Source organism: Eleginops maclovinus, chromosome 17, assembly GCF_036324505.1.
Source record: "Eleginops maclovinus isolate JMC-PN-2008 ecotype Puerto Natales chromosome 17, JC_Emac_rtc_rv5, whole genome shotgun sequence".
Lineage (NCBI taxonomy): Eukaryota > Metazoa > Chordata > Actinopteri > Perciformes > Eleginopidae > Eleginops > Eleginops maclovinus.
This window is the reverse complement of record NC_086365.1, coordinates 10,715,771-10,733,845: the sequence shown is the minus strand read 5'-3', so window position 1 is coordinate 10,733,845 and position 18,075 is coordinate 10,715,771. Positions and strand designations below refer to the sequence as shown.

The following is an 18,075-nucleotide window of genomic DNA, read 5'->3' as shown; positions in this document are numbered from 1 at the left end:
GGAAGTTCAACATGGACTCCAGGATACTCTGCAACTTCTACAGGTGCACCATCGAGAGTATCCTGACTGGCTGCATCACGGCCTGGTATGGCAGTTGCACCGCCCTCAACCGTAAGACTCTACAGAGGGTGGTGAAAACTGCTCAGCACATCACCAGGACGGAGCTGCCATCCATGGAGGACCTCTACACCCAGCGGTGTAGGAAGAAGGCCGGTAGGATATTAAAGGACCCCCATCACCCCAGCAACAATCTGATCTGTCTGCTGCCGTCTGGCAGACGGTACCGCAGCATCCGGACCAAGACCACCAGACTCAGAGACAGTTTTATACCACAAGCTATAAGACTGCTGAACTCCTGAGCTGTGTGAATGTCTACTCACATCTGTTTATAGTACACACATACATATATATATATATATATATATATATATATATTATACACATTTGCCATACATATCTGTTTATAGTACACATATCTATATATTATACATATCTGCCATCTACATCTGTTATACATAATATATGCATCTGTCCATACCTCCTCATTCAACAGTGTAAAGTATTTAAATACTCTCAATGTATTCCACATATGTATATATTTCACATCCTCAAATCTTTATTGTTGTTTTGTTGTTGTTCTTTTTGCACTATTTTATATATCTTATTTGCACCATGTATCTTGAGTTGTTGGAGGAGCATAGGACATAAGATTTTCATTGCCAACATATACGTTGTATCTGCTGTGCATATGACCAATAAAACCTTGAAACCATTTGGTACAGTAAAAAGCAATTATGTGAAAGCACTGTATCTATCCTATTTTCTAACCGCTTAACAAAGCAACAACTGCGGTGAGAGAAGTGAATAAAATTTGTGTTCAAGGATTGTCATGGAATTCATTGTGTATTGGATAAACAATTAAGACCAAGGTGACAGCTAACCAAAACAACTATTCATTGATTGTCATGGCGTAAAGGAATGGAAACCATTTGGCTTAATGAAAAATGAGAGGTCAATGTAAAAAAAAAAAAAACTGTGTTCTCGATCCAGCTGAACATTTTCAACACAATCTTTAAGTCATCCTCATTTAAAAACTCAAGTCAAGAAGTTGTTTCAAAGCGGCTGTAAAGACAGTAAATGGTCTGCAAAACCATTAAGATAGACCTTTAGTCAAATATTTCTTATAAACTCACTCATGAATAAAAAAGACACATTAAAGGAGCATCAATATAAAACTACAGACAATCGCCAAGTTTCTACAGAAATGTTCAAGTCTGTCAGAGAACTATCTCTCTCACGTCTCTCTCCTCTATTCCTTCACCTGCTCTGTCTTACTTTTATGAGTGATTATTGGTGGAAAAAAAGCTCCCAAAAGCCAACCCTATTCTCAGCAGTTTTTGAAACATATGAATGGAGGACGACCTGCAGCATCTCTCTGTTCAGTTCTGAGCGTCATTTCTCTTTTCTGCAGCAGCGGCTGTGACAGAGGCAGCGGAGAGGAGCGGCTGCACAAGAAAAGCAGAAAAAAGCGCTCAGAACTGAACAGCCAGAGACACGACTGTCTGCCCTGCTCTGTGCGCTCTGCACCTTGGAGAGTCACACTGTCAACACTCCTACGTCGCCATCGCTTCTACTTGTGTGTGGTGGGAGGTATTTGTATCTCTGTTGAGACTTACCAGATGCTGCGTTGTTGAGGAGACAGTCTTTCCTGTGACTCGATCCGTATCTCCCTGGGAAAGGCAGAGAGGTGATGGAGGTCGGGGAGGCTGCTGCTGCTGCCGCTGCCGCTGCTGCTGGTGATGGTGATGGTGGTTTGGGTGCTCACATTGATTTGTGTCACTTCTGTGTCTCTCTCTCTCACCACTCCACCTCTTTCCAGTGCTTTCTCTTCACTTCACTTCACATTACACACACATGCGCACACACACACACACACACACACACACACACACACACACACACACACACACACACACACACACACACACACACACACACACACACAGGTTTGGAGAAATTAGAAAAAGGCTGAGGCACCAAGGGGAGGAGACATCAATTTGTTTCCTCTTCCAGAACAGGAACTTCCACCTAGCCAAAACAAACATCAACAGTACAGCATGGCCAGCCAGCTACTCAAAACTCCCCAAGAAACTGCTGTTAACATCTACCCCATAATGTATCAAAATGCTACACCAATATTAATTCAACCCATTGTCTTCATGATACATCATAGTGATGCTCTGTGGGGCTAGGAAAACATGCGTGCAGTCATATTCGTCAGAGCTTATCTTGCAAACAGTATTGAAGGCAGTCAGAAAATCTGGCCTGAAGGAAAACGCAGCTTTTGCCTGTCAAGATAAATAACATTTACTGTGTCAGTACCATGAGTTGTAAAGCATTTCAACTCAAACAAAGCTTTCCTCATTTCATTATTCTTTTGACTTAGCTGCTAGAGCAAGCCCAGTTTCTGCTAGCCACTGAGTGCTATTCTATAGGCTCTGCTGTGTGGCTAGCAAGCATGCAAACTAAATGCACTTGCTGTGACCCATAGAAGCCATTATCAATATTTTAATATTAACAAAGGCTGGAATTACCATGTGTTATGTTAAAGGGGTAACTTGCAGTCAAACCGACTGAGAATTGGAATTTTACTCCTCAAAAAGTACATTTTTGACTTGCTCTGTCGGCTGAATGTGTAAGAACAATTGTTTGCTAACACATTCAACCGATATTGTTTATCAGAATCAGACTCAGAAATACTTTATTAATCCCAAACTAGGAAAAAAAAAATCCTAGCAGCAGCGCAATACAAAAAGAAGAACCATTACAAATAAATAAAAATAAAAATGAGAAATATACAATATACAAAGGTCAGGTATTATTGTTGTGTTAACAGCTTGTTTTTTCCACTGCCACTGAAATAATAACAGGTACTCCAACAAGTACTAAATGGCATGCATATTGCCCTCTTTCATACATAGCTAGCATATTGGCCTAAAAAAACAAACTCTTACTAAACGCAGGTGGGAGATGCTGCAAATAGCTAGCTCTGATTGGCTGCAGCTGGTACTAAGTCATTTACAGTTAACTCATAAAGAGTTTGTTGTGAACTCTATATTTATATTATGAAAGACTCACCGTTCTGTAGGCATGCCTGTAAAAAGTTAGTATCGTTAACTCCTTTCTCATCTGTCAAAGTCAAGCTAGCGAAGACTGACGTACTTTTCTCTGCGCACATTGAAGTGCCCGCCTCCTGCTTCTCCATTGGTCAGTGTAGCTGTTTTCTAGCTCACTCATTGGCTGAACTAGCTGCACGTCTTAAAAACGTAACGGAACATGCCTGTGTATACATTCTAATATGCAATTAAAATGTAACCGGGTGGTTTTAATTAGCTGCTATGATTTGCGTGTTTACTTAAAAATGGAAATAACAATAACTCTTAGTAATATCCCTGAAAACATTAAGGAATCCACAGAAGGAATGTAAGCCCAATGAAGGAGCCTTGTTTAATAATTGAGAATGTCAATACAGGACTACACTACATGATAGACAGTGATGGGCAATTTACTACCAAAATGTAATACAGTCAGTGGCGGCCCGTCCATTTAAGCAGATGAAGTGATGCTTAATGAGAAATTTCACAAAAGCGAAAAACGTCACATGGACGTGTTTCTGTTATATTTAGCGATCCATTACTTGCTTGTGCTGCTGTGTATTGCACATAGACAAACTGACAAAGTAAGCTGTACAAACAGTGGCTCTCACAGGCCAAATTTGGCATTACATAATTAAGCGCCGCTTCAAGATGTTAAGCGTTTGGCTGGCGGTCAATGGGACGATATCTAATTTTGTGATTGGTCAATTCACCTTTTGAGGCGTTGTCGTTAAGCGCTGCTTCACCGCTTTGAATCAATTGTGCGCGTCATTGCGCGTTCATGTAAAGATGATTGACAGTAGGACTGACAAATAACAATGTTCATCACCACCAACTCTCTGCCACAGTATTCTGTGTATCCGTGTTAGTGCTTTGCTGTGCTAACTTTTAAAGAAAGTAGAGCATTAAACGTCAGATTTCGGAAAAGGCCATGCTTTCAGCAAACTTCAACGACGTGGTCGACAGGATTAACAGGATTGGCTCTAATGAGTAAGACTGAAATTAATACGGAGAAAGTTGGAGGGAGTTGACAGACAAAACAGGAAGAGTTTCATTGTAGGCTAAGTTCCATTCTTTTAACGAGAGCTTGCAAGGGTAACGTTACTGTTAGAAACAAGATACACACTTGCTTCTGTAACGTTATCGATCTGATCTACGTTTATTATTTCTTTCAAAATGCTTTAAAATCCATGGATGCTAGACATCCGTCATTGGGTTCAGTAGCAAGCTAGCTAGGTAGCTAGCTGGCATCTGACTAATGTAAAACAGAAAGAAAACGTGTTTAGAAAACGTGCAGCTGAGGTTATTAACTTAAAACTACGGCAACATGAGAGCCAAATCGTGTTTTTTGGCTGGAGCAGCTCTTTAAACTACCATAAAGCAGGCTAAGATATAAGATAATGTTCCAACCAACAGATTTATTTTCAAACGTGACTTTTGCTTAGGAAAGAAAAGACATGCAGGCAGTCTAAGTGTTTCTGCACTTTGAAACGGTTGGGTGTTTGCAGCTAAAAGTGTTAGGATGTTTCACCTTACAGCAATAATATACCTAAATATTACTTGTTTAATTGTAAATAGTTTGTAAATATCTGAATTGAAGGGGGACATTTCTTCTACGTTTTGTAGCGTGAGATTTATTTCTGGTGTTTGACTTTTGCTTTGTGGTAGGTCAAGTTCATTCCACTCAACATAGGTATTCTCCTGTTGGTACTTATTGTTACTTTGGCCTCTCCCGGTCCTTCAGTTTCTTTTATTGAATTACCCCAGTTGGCAATACATTTAATTCATTGTATTAAATCTTTAGTTTGTTTGGGTACTGCTGAGGCAGGAGAATGTAATAGGCCACTGTTTATGTTCCCCAAACCTCAGACAGGGACAAAGCCTAAGTGAAAATTCCAGTATTTTCCACAGCCATTTGACAATTATCAGTAGGAGCATGGTCATGTAATGCTTGAATGCAGTAATATGTGATACCTCCAATCTGTTGAAAGTTAATCTCATAATTGTTAAGTCTCAATTTGTTTCTCCAAAATTCACCCGAAGTCACCATTTAAGGGTTTAATTTTCAAAAATGTCCTACAGTGGGGCATATCCCCTGTTAGCAACTTTGTGCTTCATACTTTATTTTAACCACCAGCCACCACTGAATACAGTACATATTACTTATTACTGTCTTTTTAAAGTAATAAGTTACATTACATTATTACTGTCTCTGAACTGTAATGCGTTACACTACTTTTGCGTTACTTTGAGTTAGGCTACTTTCACCAAAAATAACCGCAAAAGTAGGTCTTTAAATGCTAATATGTAGTTTATTGCAGCTCATTAATTAAAGCTATCTTTGGCAGTATGCTGAAATTAAACGTATGCTCCGTTTAAGTGGGCTAAATAATATTTGATACCGGTAACATTACGTCACTGTGTGTTAGTAATATTGTGTTGTTATATTACTGCGTTACAGCAAAAAGTAATACATTACTGTAACTCGTTACACACAAAGCTGATGATAAATGACTATTCAATTTAGAAATCTACACTTTAAATCTGCGGCTTTCTAACTGAACACCAATTGTACCTCATCCCAGTTTGTTTGAGCAAGCGTAGCCATAGTTTTAGGCTACAACATGGGCACCTATACAGTACACTTCGTTGTGTACTGACTAATAATTAGCAGTAGCCCATTCAGTACATGCACAGCTCAACAACTGGTTAGATAAATACGACAAATAATGAGAATATGGCCTTCACAGTCACCAGTTCTCGAATACAGCTATGGTTAAGTCTAGGACTAATGTGTTTGCACAGCGGGGATATCGCTTGGAAGAATTATGTTCAGCACTCTAAACGCATAACATAGCAAGGATCAAGATCCACTCCTTGCCCTTGCTCTTGAATGAATTCCCTTGAAGTCTTTGAGGATACTTCCCATCAGCAGCAAATTTCCACAAAGATTGTAAAATCAATAGCAGCAGTCTACTAAAAATAACAGGGATGCTCTTAATCGGCTCTCCGCAGTGCGGGTTCAACCACATGACAAGAATACACGTGTATCAGTATGTAGAGTGTAAAAGTACCTTAAAAAGAATGTGTTTGTTTCTCGCCGTACTTATTTATTAGACCAGAGACTTACAAAGGGAGGACTGAAGCCGTTGGAGATGTCATAGTGGCCAGCAAGACACTTTATATAAAATGATTGATCAGGATGTTCATAAGCTACAGCGTTTTATATTTACTAACACATCACTCTTTTACTAGACCATAGGAAATAAGTTGCCCTGTGCCTTACTCATTCACTGTTTCTCTCTCTCTCTCTCTCTCTCTCTCTCTCTCTCTATGCCTACTTGTTTCTAATGTGCGTTTTCCTGCCCGCTGTACCTTGTAAATGCCACAGTATGGCTGTGCAGAGGAATAAAAGGGCTCTAGGGCAATCAGCAAAAGTGTGGGGGCAGAGTTGATGCGCTTCAAAGGCTGTCAAAACTATATTATATGGTTGATCCTTGTCCAATTCACTTTCACAGTTCAATAGTTACTGTATGTTAAAGCTGGAAAAACAAAGACACTCGCTGGCGTCTCCTCATTCTGAAGATAGCTCACACAAGAGGCTTTGTATTTGTGTATGTGTTTGTGTGTGTGATGGAGAGGAGGTTGGTGGTCAAACGAGGGAACGTCCAAATAAAGTGACTGCATAGGTCATGTTTGACACACTTTATTATTCATTCACTGTCCTCAGCTGGGCTTAGCTCATCAGTAGATACAAACACACACTCACATACACAACCTCCCCTAGGTGTGGCTTTTACTGCGCATATGCGCCTGGACGATGCACAAATGTCATGAGCAATAACTGGGATGTCACTCCAAATTCACTTTTCTTTTTTTCAGTGTTTAACAGCTTGGTAAGGAACAAGCTCTCGCTATCTATCTCCCTCTCTGTCCTTCTACTTGTGCATCACTGTGTATATGTTTCGAATTTCTGAAAGTTTACCTGTTTTTTTCCTCCGTTCAAAACTTCCAAGCCCAAAGTTCAATCAATTCAGCCTCAACAGTCTGAAGTATCATGACCTGAGGGCACGAGAAGGCACTTGCCAGTATTTCCCTCCCTCTCTCAAAGTGCGTTAAATTATTTTAAACTCTTCTTCGTGTATATTTGAACAACTAGCTGAATATATAAAAACTGAAAAACCGTGGGGGGCAGAAGGATGGGGTGCCTTAAGGGGACCTGAAGTCATGACTTCAGTATTTCGAAAACCCTGACTACAGCCGTGCCTCTTTGTCTGATTGCGCAACAAATATCCTTTCATGTGAATATGACACACTAATCAAATGTTTTCCATAAAGCTATTTTTTTTAAAGGTTCCTTGTTTGGGTTTGTTTGGGAATGTGTCCAAAATAGTGTTGCTCTTTTTATATTAAAACTGGGCATCAGATATGCCCTAATTTGTTTAAAGCTGCTCCAAATCCCGATCATGCAGCCCTCGCTCTGTCTCTCTGTTTTCTTATAGTTTGATGTGTGTTTGAAGGATGGGTATCAGGAGCCTTAGCAACATTTTGAGCGTAACTTTAAATACTTTATATGAGAACGGTCTTATTGTCAATTCTTTCTCCTCACTTTTCCTTCAGCACAAAGCCGTCTCTAACCTATCAGCCCTTTTCAAAGGTTCCTTTGAACTTTTTTTATAAAACTTTTACCACCTTTTATCATTTTTATCCCGAAATATGATGTTATTCAGTCCTTACAGAAATCAAAATACAATAGCTCATCATTCTCTCATTATAGAAAACTAAAGTAGAAAATAATGTTATTGGCTCTTTTATGATTTATATATATCCTAAGCATAGCTTTGCAGCTAGTCTTTGATTTCATTAACACAAACAAAAGACAAACACACACACACACACACACACACGCTGAGCATCATGTATTTCTCTGGAGTAGCTTGTAGTACAGCTCCAGGTTTTGGCATCCGTCACCAGACCCCTGGGGCTCGAAGCTTAAGAGCCTGGCCAAATGACACCCTGCTGGGGCGACAAGGCAGGGTCCTCCCCCAGCCCACCTGGAACATTGCCCCCCCCCCCCTAAAAAACTAAAACACCACTTCTTCTTTTTGAAGACGGTGCACACGTGATCTTGTGTTGCCCCATAACTGCAGCAAGTAAATCAATTAATAAATAAAAACAATCCATCATCCCATAAGAACAGTCATTTCTCCTGCAAGATACAAATGTTTTTCATTTGAACTTACACAGTTCTTTTAGACGTTGTGTCTTAAGGATAGCAAAAAGCAGCTGCAAAGATACTGCATTCTTTAAGTGGTATCAGGACATCAATACAGGATGTCTATTAATGAACTTGTTAAAATAGTTCAGAATTGTATTATTATAGGGTGTGCTTCATACACTCTGCTGTTACAGGAAGGCAGAATGTCAAGAAGAGGTGACACATGAACACACACATTCAAACCCGTTCATATTGCAGGCTTTTCAATAAACGTTGTCTTCAATTTTGATGATGTATTAAGCAAACGTATAGTAAGGATTTTGAGAAAAAGTACAACAGTAAAAAATAACTCAAATCGACTGCTAAAGGTTCTAATTTCTACATTTCAAATCCCTTCTCATGTCTAGAGATCACTAGGAGAGATAATTAACTGAAACATGTCGGTAATCTTACCTCCTGTCATGTGCTGTAACTCCACAGATGCACCTCGCTAACATAGCTCAGGCTTACCCACCCTCTAGTGACTGGAAACTAACATTGCAATCACACCACAGCAAACTCCAGTTATTAGGAAGCAGCTTTTCCTTCAGCTTACACTGCTATTTTTTTAACGTGTATCGCTCTGCTATACAAATATATCACGATGTATCCATCCGCCGGTTTGGGCTATTCCAAGCCTGAGAAATGACAGAGAAATGCAGGAAGTCGTTGGAACATAAACAAGGCGCAATGGAGGAAGCAAGGGGTCAAGGCGGTGCTTCCTGTTCCAAAACCACCTCTGTGAGCGCAGACACGAGGCAGCAGTGACACAGTGTAATTAGACTCCTGTTATTATGTAGTATTTATATTTTGCTTATTTCCTTCTTCCTAATTGTACATGCTATGTTTCCCTCATGTCGAGTTATGCACAAAAAAAAAATCTATCTCTTTGTTTAACTTCAGTATTTAGAGTGTTTTCCTGTTTTCATTTGCTCAATGAATTTGTTGTTTTGAATCAGAACCAAAAGTAGGTTTATGTATACGAGGAATTTGCTTTGGTATATAAAGTATAGTTGGAAAAAACTTGAAACAAATTATGAATAATTATTCATTTGATCTGCAAACACAGTGATATTAATATCATACAGTATAAATGTTTATAGAAAATATTGACGCACAAAGATTTAAACTAAGTGGGAATTTGCCTGTAAACATCCGCTGGAAAATTTGCGCACGTCTAGGAAATGATTTAGTCTAAAGTAAAGGTAAGAAATAACTAAACTTCAGTTATTTAGGTTATTTATTTCCTGTGTTTTGTTGTCAGTGTTTAATTATTAATATTGCAAATGAATACAACCTGGAAATCTGTTCAAGGTCGTTTGGAGGTTGTGAAAAACCTTTATTGTCAGATGTCCAGTTTGGATTAATTGCCGGCTAAACAAAACGGCAGCATCTGGCCAGCATTATTACAGCATATCATAATGAATTCCTAATCTGGTATTATTGAAGCATTTGGTATTATTCTCAAACTCAATTACAGTAATAGGAGTATAATGATTTCAAAGGGTTTACATGGTAGGTGACACACAGGATGTAACCTATCTCGTTCCCATTCCCACACACTGACAGATTACCTTCAAAATGAAGGGGGATGGGTGGGTGGGAAAAACTGCAGTTTCCATTTTGATTGTAAGATGCTACTTTGAATAACCTATTTCAAAATGTGCTCACTCAGTTTGTCTCTTCCCTTCTGCTTTTTCTTTGCAGGCGGTCCAGCTCTGCAGCCCACACAACGCTTTGGACCACAATGCTCGCTAGATTCCACTCAAATGTCTTATCAGTACTTCAGAGAAGAGGCAGTGTATCGCAATTTAAGGGAAGACATATTGTATACATGCGAATTATCTCAGCAGACTTAGTGTAGTGTACACAGCAAGAGCATCTGTATCTTAATAGTCTATGAGAAGTGGCGAAGGGAGAATGTGAAAGCTCTGAGGGATTTGGGAGAAAGGATATGATTGCATTTATGTCCCATCAAGCAGCTTGCTGGATCCAGGGGAATGCCTAATATATATCTGTATTTGGTCGCCAGCTTACATCTGTCTGCTTATGGATTTATGACTTCAAAACTATTTGGAAAAAAGAGGCGCCTCTCGACAGAGCCACTGACTAATAACTAAAGCTGACAGGGATGGCAGGCAAACACACACACACACACGGATAGACGTAACGACAAGGCTCGGCGACAAGGAACAAAGGAGTCGAAATCTGACACATTCTCTCTGACAGTAGGATAAAACTCACTCACCCCTCGAGCCATGCTAACACACACACACACATGCACACAATTTACTTCTTGTTCTGTCAGACAGAGTCTCCTCACAAACATGTTTTCACACATAAAAACCGTCCTGTCCACAAAGTAAACCTTCCAAGTCTTCACATTCAGTGTGTTTATTCTCATTTTATTAAATCTTTGGTGTACGAGGAGGTTCGGATACACAGTTAAAACTGTCTTTTGGAGCTGGAGACTGTGATTTTAAAAGCTGAACACTTTGAGAGCAGTTTGGCAGCAGTCGGTAAAAATGTAACACGTGTTATTATTCTGTTTAAGGCATTGAGTTGGGTTCTGTTTCCAAGTCGGTAAAACCACTAGGTTTGACTCAGGTGCTTTAAATATCTGTCTATTTCTTTTAAAAGAGCCATAAAGCAAATATGTAATCCAGTATATATCTAGAAAAAATTACACAAAATGCAGCCCAAGTCATAAAGTCCAGTTTTTCTGACTTTCAAAAACATCCCCTGTACATGCAGGGTTTGGCATGCATTGTGACATTGGTCAAACCCGCTGCTGCTGCTGTTGCTGCTGCTGCACAACAATTTAATAACATTTATAAAGTGATGAATTAGAGTCAGCTTTGGTGGTGAGATTAAATAATGAAAGAGGGAGATGGCGAGAGGATGAGAGGCAGAAATGGAAGGAGGTGTAAAGGTGAAGAAGATGTGGGTGGTTGGGGGGGTAGGCAGATTGTGTGTGAGAGAGGCGTTTAATCCCCAGAGGCATCCTGACGGCAGCTGCTCCGTACAGATGGGGATGGAGGGATGGCGAATGTAGACACACGTACACACACACACACACACAGAAAAAAAGCAATGCTGGAACCCTTTTTTCTATCACCCTCGAGGATCATACTAAACATAAGGTAGGGAGCTGGGGTGCGTTCCATTATTTCCCACACTGCTAAGGCCACTAGTGTTGTGTCATTAGATGATTAATTAACACAATGTTGTTTCGTTTTCTCTCTTTATTTCTCTCAATATGTGATCTGAAAGTTGTATTCTCACCCATTACAGCGCTACCCTCTCTTACCACATAAATGACACACTACTCCTCACACTGGCATTTTAGTTCTTATTTTAAACTGGGTTATTGGTATTCATTTATTTATTGTAGTTTTATTTAGTCATGTTTTAATTGGCTTCTATTGGTTTTAAGCTTTCGTCCATCACAAAGTTATTTGTATTTATAACCTGGAAAGGGGGAGTAGCTTTGTTCTTATTTTAGTTTTTGGTTTGTGGAGCACCTATTGTGTATGAAATGCTATATAAATACAGTCGGATTTGATTGATTTGCCATGGCGCTAACTACACATTTTCCCTGCCACCTTGTAGGTCTTAACTTTGGATCAAATCCAAGAGAAGCCAGCAGTAGTTCAGCCTAATCATCACTTGCCAGTCAATTCATGCAAACTCATTAAAGTGAAGTAACATTATGGGATCAAATCTGAAATAGAACAACATTTGCTCCATAAAGTAGTCACTGCTAAACTGTCTGATTCTATTTACACATTGACTAGCTTCAGCATCATTGTAAGCTTAAATAAACTGCTTAATTGTAATGGAGTATCATGGTGTGTGTGCGTGTGCGCGCGTGTGTGTGTGTGATCAGTGTGACGTTGCAAAGACTGAACTCTTCACTCTTGAAGGTAGGAATGTGGAGCATCGGAAGAAAAATACTTCTAAGGCTTCTATAAGATGTGTGAGTTATTTGAAACATTTTAGCAGTGACTGCATTGTTTCTGTGCAGGAGTTTGGCGCCAGGATCTCGCTGCTAAATTGGAAACAACATAAACAATCAAACCATTTCAGAAAAAAACATCATAAATAGAATGTGAGAACAGCCAACCATACCATTCTTCCACTACGCGTTTTTGTTTCAATCTTACAATTTTTAACACAGATGTTGTTTTTAAATGTTTTGGCGCCGTCACTTTATTAATCTATCATCGCTTGTTCCATTTAAAGGTGGAGAATTTATTGTCTGCCGAGACGCGGAGGTGAGGTCACTCCATATCAGAGTGGTGCGGGACTGCGACAATAGCCATTGTTCCTGGGACCAACAGGAAGTGTCTGCATGGGACTTCCTGCTGCAGATAATGTACCTCTGGAGTGCAGAGAGGTGAGTGTTGTACGTGGGTTCATGTGTGTGTCATTTGTTTCTTTATTGAAGTCGCTTTACTCTTGTCTCGGATAGATCTCTTTCTGCAAGATGGTGCACCTTCAAATTAAAGTGTAGGTGCAGTCACAGCGCAAAGCAGATTTTGTTCATATTTAAATCTCCACACTTCCCCTTGCTCTGCACACAATAGCTTGGCAAATTGAAACACCAGTCATATTTAAAGGATAAAGGAGATGTATGACAACAGATAGAAGTACTCAGTAGTATTGATTTAGTGTTTTGGAGGTCAAATAAGTTTTTAGATATAGCCACACTACTAGAAACAGCATTTAAATGACTTTATTTCAATGTAAAGGAGGTTCCTCAGGCATGTGCAACCTACCAGGGTTTATGTGATCAGGTCCGTGAGTCCGTTTGGCCAGCTGCAAAAAAGCACGGAATGACAGTAAAGGAGAAATCTGCTTGCACCCAGGAAAATTGCCACTTAACAGCAACAATATCACAGTTGATATGTGTCTTCCCGACAATAGGGCCTTCCGTACCTATTTATTTCTCAGTTTCTACCCCTGTAAAATTATAGGCACGATCAATTTTGATAATAATGCAAGGGAGCAGCGGTATCCAGGAGAAAAATAACCATGTTGATTATTCCTTCTCATGGAGAATGTTCCTTCTATTCGGTACTTTCTTTGCTTTTCCAAGGTAATGGTAACAATTTTCTCTTTTCAGTCTCACTCGAGACCTCTTTCTCTCACTCACTGGTGAAATGTGGAGCCGTTTTCCTTTTTTTGTTCTTCGTCTTTTGCCGCAATGCTGAAAGCCTTTTGACCTACAAAGTAGGGTTTTGTTGATAGATTGATGCTTTCACACAGTGACATTAGCTGAATCGCCGGTGTTCAGAGACCCGCAGTGCCACTCTCGAACAAATGCCCTGGAATTTTCCCAAATAATCCCCCTGTGTGCCTGTCTGTGTACAGCGTTGATCTCGGGGTGGAAAGCATCTTTCTATATATATGTCTGTTTGTCATTCGGCCTGCCTACCTTTTTACTAATCGTTGTCTTTATGAAAGGGGATGGGGGGGTGGAGGTGCAGTAACCCTTCATGTGAAAGGAGATATAGATGAATACAGGGACAGGAGATGTGGGATTTTCTGATGACAGCTATGGTATTAACACTTGGTAGAACATGGCATTATATCTTGACAGCAAGGTGAGGGAAGGAGCGAGAGAAATGATAAAAGTAGAGTCAAGGAAGAGAGGAAAAACTGTTCTGTATGTCACAGGCGAATGTGAAGCATCCATACACGCTATGCCAGCCTATATAAGTAAAGATTGAAAAATAGTCATTACTTTACTTGCCGATGTGTTTCTTTGTATGGAAACCAATAATATTAAAGGAATTGAAGGTGTGGCAAAATAAAGTGTTACTCTATGTTATCAAAAATAAATAAAACCCCAAGCAAATGGTCAGAAACATGTCGGTATAAGTGTTCATTTTCCGTGATATAGATACCTGATATAAACATGTTATATATTTGCAAGTTCTTTGAGATTTTTAAAGGGGATTTCAGGAATAGTTGGAGGTAGAGAACAGTGGGAACAACTGGAACGCACCAAAACAGTTCATCAAATCAAAAACACAAGTCTCATCAATGTGTCACTAAAATGTAAGCAAGTGTGAGAATAGGCAGCCTAAGTAATGTTGTCTTTAAATACACATACACGGTATCGTCAAGCTTCGCTTAGCAGTGGCTCACAGCTGAGGGGAGTTCAGAGGGTCCAAGACCAGCATCGTCAACCCCCCCCCCCCAAAACACACACACACACACACACACACTGTCTTGTCAAAGGACCCTTTGTGCGCTGTTGTTTTTTCAGGGGAAATACTCTCTTTATTCCTCTGCAGGGAATATTAAGCAGCGATCACCTAATCACACTAACCCAGACAAGCCCAACACACACACACACACACACACACACACACACACACACACACACACACACACACACACACACACACACACACACACACACACACACACATCATACTTGGTAAAAATACATATACTCCCAATAACATATAGCACACACGTTTGTATTGATTCATGTAAATGGCCACACATTTGAACACATTTAGAGACATGAGGAAAGGAAAAGAAACACACACACACACACACACAATGGGTCATTTATGTCCCGCTCTGCACCCCACATTCATACTTGGCAGCGGGTGACGGCTCTGTTGTTTCAGTGACCTGGAGGAGAAGTTATGCGCTCTTAATTTATACACCAGGAAACACACCTCTCACTCTCTCACATACACACACACACACACACACACACACACACACATACAGCAGGTATTTTCCAAGTTAGAGTTTTACTTTTTATGCAGCAAAAGTCAACAAACAGGCTTCAGTTTTAAAAAGAAAAAATGATTTCTGAAGGTAAAATTAAAAAAAAACCTACTAACTTAGGAGGAGGGATAGAAAAGAGAGCGGAGCGACGAGTAAAGTATCCCCCGAAATGTTCAGCTGCCCTGGGGCAGAGTGTTATATAGTAGTGAAGACACAGGTGGACACACACACAGTGGTGTGGCAGTATATTTATAAAGGACCTGACCTTACAAAACCAAGACAGAAGAGGTGAAGTGGGAATTGAAATCCCCTAAATTAAGGTGTGTGTGTGTGTGTGTGTGTGTGTGTGTGTGTGTGTGTGTGTGTGTGTGTGTGTGTGTGTGTGTGTGTGTGTGTGTGTGTGTGTGTGTGTGTGTGTGTGTGTGTGTGTGTGGTACCCACTGAGCGCTGTGTTCTCCCATGGGAACATGAGCACAGCTGAGAGTAAATGGCAATTACTGTGTTTAACTGTTTTATATGCGCTCAGAGGCACCCATACATCGCAGATTCCACAGAACATCATTAAAGCAAACGTAAAACACTGACACACATACACACACACACACACACACACACACAAACACTCATGCACACTGTCACGTCTGGTGGGTTATCCACGGCTGTCACATCGTCATTTACTCAACCACGATGGAGTGATACAAATACCGGCAGACATATTTCAATATTCCGCTTTAGCAAATTATGATATCTGATTATCAAATGACGGATAAGAGCGTCTCACACAGAAGTCTCTCCAACACACAAACACACAAACACACAGTTCATTGTAAATCCAGGACATACGGTTAATGAATAGAGCCATCAGCTAGGTGTTGTGATGCAGTAATTTATGCTGATTTGTGAAGCCAGTTAAATAATTATTCAATAAGACACATTATTATTGAGTTCCATTATAAAAACATTGTAAACAATCCCTAGCCATATACATTTGATAAGACACATGTATTGAGAGGTTACAATGATATGAAAGTTGAGATAAAGAGAGACGAAGAAGAGGCAGTGGCTATTTTTGCACTTCCAGTAAATAGCATTTATGGATTTTAAAGGTAGTTATAAATGTTTTTTATAAACAATCTATATTCAGTTCACTGACATACAAGTAGTGAAATGCCCCTTTAAAATGAGAAGAAGCATAACAGTCCATCCTTTAATAATCCTTAATTAAATATAAAGCGTTTTGAAACATTTCCGTGTGGTTAACAGCGTGTGACTGCGGAAAATAAGGGATTCATGTTAGATATTCATATACTTTAGTTATTGTGTATGTCTCAGCTTGCAATTAATGATTTAATTCTGTGATGTGCGTTTATGTCCTGTACAGTGAGGCAGCTTGAGTTTTGAGAGAAATGTAGAGACAGAGGGATTCCAAATAAACAAAGTGGAGAAAGGTACCTTCTCTCCACCTTAATGTGAGTTGACATTTGACAGGGATGTGTCAGACCTGTGTGAGTAATGAGAGAGAATGACTGTGTGTGTGTGTGTGTGTGTGTGTGTGTGTGTGTGTGTGTGTGTGTGTGTGTGTGTGTGTGTGTGTGTGTGTGTGTGTGTGTGTGTGTGTGTGTGTGTGTGTGTGTGTGTGTGTGTGTGTGTGTGTGTGTGTGCTAGAGAGAAAGAGAGAATAAACAGATTTAGAGAGCTGCTGTGGTGGTATGTGCTGCTGCTCTACAGACAGACAGGTTCGCTGGGCTGGCACGCTGAGGTGGTCTGCATGAAATGGGTGGTACTGCTTGTGTGTGTGTGTGTACGTGTGTGTGTACGTGTGTGTGTGTGTGTGTGTGTGTGTGTGTGTGCGTGCGTGCGTGCATGCGTGCCTGCGTGCGTGCATGTCTTTGACTCACTCCCACCTGCAGGGAGACAGAGCAGTGCCAGCCGCCGGCCTGGAGAACATTACTCACCGTCAGGACCTACGTCTCCTTTTGACACACACACAAACACACACACACACACACACACACACACACACACACTCAACTGCATAATAAGTAAATAAGGAAAAAAGGGTCTACATGCAATTAAAGTGAAGTATTGCTTCGGCCACAACAGCAAAAGCAAAGAGAGGTTTTAATATTAACCGTGCTTTGTGGTGGCAATCTAAAAATAAATCATTTCGGTTTTGAGACATTGTGACAACAATCATGAACAAACAAGCATTGGCAAGAAGATTGGCAGCCTGTAGTCTGCATCTTATGTTGTGAGTCATCCCGTCTAATTTTATAAAAGAAAAAGAAAATCTGAAATAAGAAGAAGGCACTAATCTTGAGCAGTAAGGGACTATGTGAAAATGTTAGGGGTGGTGCAATGGGATTAGAATTAAGTTTGACTTTTTAAAGACTCATTGTTTTAATCCTTGTCTAATTTGCATAGAGAAATTAGGAGGACAAAGTTTAATTCAAACCTTCAAATGTTTAGGGTATTATCAAATTGCACACAGAAGCACAAAATGATGTTGAACATTATAAAACGATCCATCTTATTCACTGACCATTCTCGCCATTTTTAGTCTGTGGCCCTTCTAGAAATAAAAAACACATCTCCCTCCCTTTTCTAAATTCCATCCAATGGTTTTATACGGTACCTAAAGTGAGCAATTAAAAACGGTTTTTTTTTAGACTTTTGTTCTTAATTCTAAAGAAAAATTGAATTTTCAACAAATCTAACACTCTGTTTTGCAATAAGAAAATCTCCAAAACCTCTCCATAAAAAAAAACGATGTCTAATAAAATCTGAGGCCATTATCACAGAATGAGGTGTACACAAGAGCAGCAAAATGGCAGATTTGTCTCTCCTTCAGCACAAAAAGAGACTTCAAGTGCCGTGTGACAGCGGAGCATCTCCATTACAACACTG

At 40.0% G+C, this 18,075-nt stretch overlaps 1 protein-coding gene across 1 annotated transcript in view; it reads right to left on the bottom strand.

Annotated features, from left to right (window-relative positions):
• The window catches only part of sox5 (SRY-box transcription factor 5), a 189,976-nt gene extending 181,002 nt beyond the window's left edge, over nucleotides 1-8,974 (bottom strand). Inside the window, exons 1-2 of the mRNA XM_063905995.1 lie at nucleotides 8,827-8,974; nucleotides 1,677-1,897 (exon numbers count right to left, since the gene is read on the bottom strand). The gene's annotated coding sequence lies outside the window, so the exon portion shown is untranslated. The remainder of the gene's footprint in view (nucleotides 1-1,676; nucleotides 1,898-8,826) is intronic.
• Nucleotides 8,975-18,075: the final 9,101 nt, after the last annotated feature.